Genomic DNA, 8,119 nt, shown 5'->3' with positions numbered 1-8,119 from the left:
TAGCTGAAATTTCAGTGTTGTAATTGTAGGGGTGGGGGAGTCCACAAGGTTATTGTAGGGAGGGTTGCGGTATTGCTACCCTTACTTATGCACTGTTGGTGGCAGCAGCAGCATTGCCTTTGGAACTGGGCGGCTGGAGAGCGTCTGCTGCTGGCCGGGAGCCCCGCTCTGAAAGCAGCAGCACAGAAGTAAGGGCGGCATGGCATGATATGGTATTGCCACCCTTACTTCTGTACTGCTGCTGGCAGGGCATTGCCTTCAGAGCTGGGCACCCAGCCAACAGCTGCCACTCTCCAGCTGCCCAGCTCCAAAGGCAGCACAGAAGTAAGGGTGGCAATACTGTAACCCACCTAAAATAACCTGTGCGCCCCCCACACACAACTCCCTTTGGTCAGGACCCCCAATTTGAGAAACACTGATCTCCCCTGTAAAATCTATATAGTACAGGGTAAAAGCACACAAGACCAAATTTTTATGGGGGAGACCAGATTTCATGGCTCATGACACTTTTTTTTTTTTTTTTATGCCCATGAATTTGGTAGGGTGCTAGTTATTAATAGTGGACTTGAGTATTCTAATGGATTTGTTTTTAAATGTACCATGAGATAGGGACTGATTTCTGCTGTTCCCTTTAACCTGTATTTTACCTTGTAAAATCTCTAATCTTAGGTTTTGGGGTGGGTTTTTTTTTAATTATTTTACAAATGTAAGTAGGACTGTGGATACTGGAACAACTGTTGGTAGCTCAGATAACCTCCTGCATTCTCCCTTATTGTTGGCTTGTGGTTATCCGTGGAGAACAAAGTCCTAATTCAAACGAAGGCACTCCCAAGCTGCTGTAACTTAAATATTGAGGGACCAAAAAGGTGCAGGAGGAAAAGCCAACTAACAGGAGGTTGTAAGTTAAAGTAGGAGTCATAGTGCCTCCTGTTGGACCCTCTTCTGGGCCTTTTGGCATCGTAAGTTACACACCAGCTTAGACTATGGGATGAATTCAGAGGATGTGTAAGGAACTATAGCACACCATGAATGAGCAAGTCTGTCTGTATAACTTACTTGCTGAAGAGACTTGAAGGTGTGGAAAATCTAAAGCAGCTTAGATCTCTGAATTGGCCCTAAACTTTCTCCATGGTAAATTGACAGTTTAAGAACTCCTTTAAAACAAAAACAAAAAACCCACTTTTTTTATGCAGAAGCCACACAATGGCGTTTCATGATCAGTTGAAATGTGAGTTGGTGGTAGAGGATTATTAGTAAAAGCACTTGTGGCTACAGTAGCTAGGACTGAGGACAAATGGGTTGTAGTACTAGACTGGGGTAGTCATTTGGACCATAGGCCAAATCCACACTGAACAGACTGCAAAATCTTATTTACTTAACATTATTGTTGCAGTGGGAGATGGCTTTTCTGTAGTTTAGACCCTGACTATACCTTGATCAAGAAATTTGGACTTTAACAAAAAATAGACTATCCCTGTGCTAGACTCCATCCAAATGGGTGCTTGTGAAAGCATGATGCTGTCCGTTCTCCCAGCCTGAGCACAGAGGCAGCCTTGGGCAGTAGAGGGAAGACTAAGAAACCAACTGCTCCTCCCAGGTAGGCTGAGATATTCAGGATTGAATTTCCAAATGTCAGCTGTTTGAGGCTGGTGGGTCCCTGGGAGTGGAGCTCTTGAGCAGCCCTGCTCAGCCCTTCTCCTGAACCAAAAGACTGAGCAAAAGTATTCAGGTGACTTGCTGACCTCTTTCCAAGAAGGTGAGACTTGCCACCTGAGGAAGAGCTCAGAAAAGGTCTCCAGGAAGAGACAGCTACTACAGGATTAGGAGTAATTTCCTTAGATAAATAGGGAACTGAGGTCAAACAAGTGGATATTCTGGGTTCTGACCTTTGCCCTCATAATTGAAGGGGAGCAGTGTGGGTCACAAATGCTAGTTAAACTGAATCAAGCAACTTATTCAGCTCTTTCCTTGAGAGACAGTAGCTGTCTGTATACAGATGTTCCCTAAGCAGCCCCTGCTCCTGTCACATGACTCCAGCTGTGCCTAAGCTCCCATTAGATAGCTCTAGTGCTAAATTACAACACCTAGTGCAGATGCATCTGTGGGCTGGTCCGTGATTTGACTTTATCCATATTTGCCTGCTAAACCATTTTGGTTGAAGTAACATTGTACTGTATTTGCTATGGGACTACTTTGAAGCTATAGACTAAAAGCATAATAAATCTTCAAATGGGAAGAATCTGTACAGCACTTAAAGCCTGGGTAAGAATAGAAGAAGCTGTTCATATAAATGTCTAACTTTTTTTTTCTTTTTAAACTTTCCTCACCATGCTTGCATAATGAATAGCTCAACCGCACTTTGTAGAAACTCTCCACTCTACCATCAGCCTGAGAATAAACATGAGATTTCATACTTTTTTTAAACATTGTTTGTGGTTTGATAGGTCATTACACAATGTAATGTGATTGCAGTGACACAATGATTAGTGTGGGTGGGGGAGAGATACTGTTTTAGCCCTACATCTGAAACAACCAGAGGCTCTTCTAGATGTGGGAGGAAAACAAAAAACCAAACCACTATACATCTCAGCTATTGATTTCTGCAGTCAGCTTCACCTCATAACTTCCTTTCCTATACACTGACAATCATTTTGTAAGCTACCAAAGTCTTAAATATACTGATTTATAAACAAGTACACTGACCCCTAGAATAAAGTGTTATAAAGTAATAATTGGTAAAGTTAAGCCTCGCTTAATTGTAATGCAAGATCTTTGACAGAAAGATGAGCCTGACTGACTCTACACCCACTTTTAGATACTGGTTACTTCTACTTCAGGTTTTTGGTCTAGAATAACCATTTAAGGTTCCAGAAAACACTTGTACCCTGCAATGCTTTTCTACTCCAAAAGTGAATACTTAACCTGAGGAAGTTAAGTTCTGGAATCTGTACTTGGATATTATTACAAAATATGTCACTACTTTACACAGTGCTCTCTGGAACAAAGAGCTTTCAGTTTCCATAATACCATAGTGACAGCTTCTCTGGGGGATCAAGATGGGTTGGAACACATTCTACTCTCAGCAGACTATCTTAATAAAACACGTGTTGGTGCTCTTTAATATTATTACTGATTACACCAGGACTCTCAGGTTCCATAATGCATTGACTGCTTACAGATCTTTTTTTCCCCCTATATGAGCTGGAAAAAATTGCCAAAAAGTCTCATCCACAAAAATGAGGACCCATATTCTAACCTGCAATTATCAATTAATTTTGTGGATTGCTTTCTCCATAGAGTATTAAACTCAGGCACTGCAGTGCTTGTTGTTTTAACATCTGGTCAGTAGTATTGTGAATACTCAATTAAAGATTGATATCTGTTCTGAATTTATTAGTTTTGAAACTTCTTAGATTGAAACTTGAGGTTTTTTTTGAAGTTTTCAGTCTCTTAGATGCATGCAAATAAAGGCAGAATCCATGTGCTAAAACTGTAAAGTAAGGAACTGCTTTTCTATGCTGATTGTATGTAGTTCTGTTTCAAAAGTCTCTTCCTAGCCCCCACATTTTTCTTACTAAAGTTACAAAATACACATTAAATTCTAATAAGACAGTGGCTAAATGTACATATCACTAGAGTACAGTTTAACTTTTTATGGAGTAAAGTAACTTAATAGAGAACATAACTAGTGTTGATGGAGGGGGAAGGGGTGCAAGAGACATTTTACCTGGCTTTTTTGGTCATAATCACACAAAAAATTAGGATTACATGTTCTCCCATTCCCCATCAAATATGAAACAACTGATCTATAAGGGCAAATACAGAGGTGATGTAGAAGTTAGACACTCTTACATTAAAGGCTTATAATTGGTAGGGGCTTATGCATTGATCTATATGGGGGTTTGTATAAATGTGCTCCACTGGTGCAACTTACCAGATTCAGAATAAAGATAAATCTGATGCAAACCCTGTTGGCTGACATAGTGCATTTACACAGGGTTTGCAGCTGGTGTAGCAATCGCTAATATTAATAGGCCCTAATTTAGAGTCCCTTAGAGCTACTTACATCCATTCTTTTAACATCTAAAGGAGTTTAAGTGCAAGTAACTTGACAAGGTGGCTGGAGAAGGTGTAAATGACTGACTCCAATGTAGACTCCCTTAAATATGAGTATAGTGGGTAGAAGTAGTTCTGCAGGAGTTTATTGTAAGTCTAAGGCTATGTCAACACTGCGCATCTTACAGTGGCACAGTTGTACTGCTACATCTGTGCCACTGTAAGGTACTCCATGTAGCTCCTCTGTCGGCAGGAGAGAGCTCTCCTACCAACAAAATAAAACCACCTCCAATGAGGGGTGATAGCTTTGTTGGTGAGAGAGTCTCCCCCACAGACAAAGCGCTGTCCACACCGGTGCTTTTCGTCAGGAAAACTTTTGTTGGTCAAGGGTGTGTTTTTTTCACACCCCTGACTGGCAAAAGTTTTACTGACAAAAGTGCAGTGTAGACATAGCCTAACTTACGTATCGCCTCCACATTTGACTCCTGATATCTTGGTTACATTGTTTTAGATTTCCTAGTCCGTTACTAGTGTGGCAAGGAGTGCTATGTCTAGATCCTGAAAGTATACAGAGTTATTTTAAATGTGTTACTATGTGGAGTCTTTCTTACTATGTGGATGTTTTGTGCAGCAGGGTGCAGAGTAATTTCTGCCAATAGAGGGATGGAGCCTCATTCTTGCTGCCATCTGAAGTCAGTGGGATTAATGCTATTGATCTCATTAGAAGATCAAGCTCTATCTAAAACTAGTCAATGGCTGCTGTAGGCCTTTATGCTGCACTCCTCATGCTAAGTGTCATCATCCCGGGGCTCAAGCAATGTCTTTTGAAATCCAGTTTTATTTTACTGGAGGCACTCATCTCTCTGGAGCCCTGTTCTAGATTCCCTACCTGTAAATCAACTTCCGAGCCAGAGCTCCACAATCTAGAGAGGTTGCTGAGTAATATGAGGAGCCACTTCCTTCTTGGGCCCATGCCTCTCTGTTCCAAAGGTGTCATCCCCGATAACAAGGACTGAGCATAGTTTTCTGCATAGCAGCGCATACAGTGCCATCAAGATAGTTCTTTAAAGAACAAACTTAACAGAGGGGGGAAAAAATAAACTGGGTTGCCTCTCAGTCTAGCATGTTTCAGATAGTTCAATTGGAGTAGGAGATTCATTGGTATTTGCTTGCTATTTTATCCTAACTGTAAACCCAAGCACTATACACATCCTGCAGTTGCTGCACAAATGCTGTAGCTGAGTTTGTGTTTTCTCAGCTTGCTTACATTTAAGCCAACTTTGCATTAAACTGTGAAAAATATATTTACTTTGCTCAGACTGGGTAACATTTTCAAAAATGCCTGAATCAGCTAGCGTAAATCCCATTTTCAAATGCTCCCAAGCTCCTAAATCACATACATTTCACTGACAGGAATGGAAATTAGGCTCCTAAATGGCTTCTGAAAATTTTGCCCAACATCTAGATGTGCTAAGAGCTTTACTAACCAATTTAACGTACATATAAAAATCACTTTGACCATCATTGTTTACTCAACAGCTAACAGTCCATACTAATTCTACATACCCCGTTAGGATAGGGATTGAATAATATGCAACATTGAAACTGAGGAGTGTATGAGTGATGGAATGGGTATTCTCCACTTGTAGTAGGGTAGTGTCAATTCTGCTGGGGATGATGGTGGTTGGTTTAAAAATATATTATTAGTAGCGCTTGAGTTGATAACTATTATGAAGTTACTTGGTGGCAGATTTGAGCTTTGACAAATGAAAGTTTAGCCATGTAGTCTGTTTCTTAAAATGTTGATCAGTGTGAGTCCATTACAAATACAAACTTTCCTTGGCAAACTATTGTGAAATGTTAATTTCTCACAATTAGAGGCAATCACTTCCCCATACAATTTCTTCAGAACAAGATTGAAGCCTACTGCCTCAATTGAGTGCAGTGTAGAAGAGCTTGTGTTGATATCACCTGTGCTGTATCTGTTCTGTGAATAACCAGGCTCTCCAACTAGCTCCTTACATAACCATTAATTTTTTCTCTATCCCTCATTCCCCTCTGAAGTTTGAAGAGGACTGAAGATAAAGATGATATAGCAAACATATATAACACCTATAAATTGATGTGAGATATAATATACACTGTATCTGCAAGAGACCAATCTTATTAGAAAACCTTCTTAACATACCATCCCAAAGTATTATGAAATGTTCTGTGTTTGAGTGCAGTTCTGTTCCACCTTTATTATAAGAATGTATCCATTAATACACTAATTTATATTATTTAAGATGTTTCTATCATTCTATCTATCTAAAATAAGACTGAGAATGTTTGATTTGTTTAATAATTTGGGCCTGATTTTCAGAGGTACTGAACACCTGCAGCCTTGGTTGACTTCAGTTGGAGGCATGAGTGTTCAGCTCCCTGCAAATCAGATCCTTCAGTTTTTACCTTCACATTTATTTGGATTTCTTCCTCTGCAGGTGCCAGATTTCACTATCACAGACTTGTCTTCAGAATCTGATGAAATTCCAGACATTTTGGGTTTGGATGAGGAAGACCAGCAAGATTTTTCACGCACAAATGGTCCTATCACCACGGGACCAAGAGCTGAATAAACATCAGGCACAAAACTGTTCTCTTGATTTGATATGGGGTTTTTTTTTGCCATGTTAACTTATATTTCTGCTTTTTAAAAAGAAATCTATCTAGCTCTTGGAGTGTACAGTTTTTGGATCAATTTTGTTTCACTTAGCTGCATTGAAATTCTGATTTGCATCTCTTTTTTTAAGGACTGCATTTTAGTGTAACTCAATAGCATGGGTGTCAAACTTCCATCTTCCAGGCCTCCTATGGCCCAATCAGTGTAGCCGACTGGTGTACACATTCATTTAAAACTGCCCTGCTATTTTGTTTGCTGTCAGGAACAGCCAAAACAGCACTCCAGCACTTTGCACAAAGGACTGTCAGTAAAAGGAAACTGACTAGGATTTGCTGATAAAAGTTTCCCTTTTTAGTCTATGTGTAAAGCACTTCTGCATCTACCTCTTTGCTGCTGAGAAGGACTACAGGCTTGGCTTGTCCATGGGATCCTAGTCAGTTTTGGTGAGACTCTGTGTCTAAAGAGCTTGAAACAGTGTCCTTTGTAAGAAGTGTTTAGAATGAAAAAACTCCATTTCTCACTGCATCCCTTCCATGTGTAAGTACTTCTGCTGTCTGGGGGAGACTAAGAATGGGAATTGGGTTAGAAGAGCCCAAATATGGGGCAAAGTGCAGAAAAAATACAAATAAGAAGGCAGGGAACACAAAGGGAGAAAGGAGACAGGAATAAAAAAGACATAAAAAGGAGAGCGAAAAGGAGAAAACGAAGTATGGAGGAGAGATACAAATAATCATGGGCAAAAGACAAACAGAAAGAAAGATAGAGGAGAAACTGAATTGAAGGAGAAACTGTGGTGGTAATAACTTAGACACACACCATCTTTTTTGCTGAATAACCAAATAGAGCGATTAACTTTAATAACTTAATGGCCTGATACTGCACTTCTTGCACGCACCATTGACTTCGGTGGCAGTTTTGGAGTATGCGAGGAATGCTGCAGGATCAGACCCATTCAATGTTATGTTATTATTTATAGATCATGTTCTATTCTTATTCTTTGTGCAAAAATCCTACTGTCATCACTGGGAAGCCATTGTGGATTTGTGGGTTTTATATGGTGCTAATTTTGTAGACCAGGCCCACAGATCCTGATTAGGCTCTCGCTATAGAATGAGGTTGATACTCCTACTCTATCATAATGTACTATCTGATTTTTGTGAAAGCTTTTAAGTCTAGTCACTGAAATGCCTTGAAATAAAGTTTGATCTATAAATCTTAGAGTTGGTATGGCTGGACTTCTCTTCTTCGTTGTCTCTTGCACTTAATTCCTGTCTAAAGAGCTCTTGTTTTGATTATTTGAAGCAGGGGAAAGAATGCACTTAAAAAGGACCAGATCGGCTTCTGATTCACAAATAGTCAGATATACACTGAGTTGCACCTGACCCTACGCAGGAAAGGGAC

This window comes from Terrapene carolina, unplaced genomic scaffold (assembly GCF_002925995.2).
Source record: "Terrapene carolina triunguis isolate 2854851 unplaced genomic scaffold, T_m_triunguis-2.0 Scaffold113, whole genome shotgun sequence".
Classification (NCBI taxonomy): domain Eukaryota; kingdom Metazoa; phylum Chordata; order Testudines; family Emydidae; genus Terrapene; species Terrapene triunguis.
The sequence above is the reverse complement of the archived record's forward strand: the minus strand, read 5'-3'. Positions refer to the sequence as shown.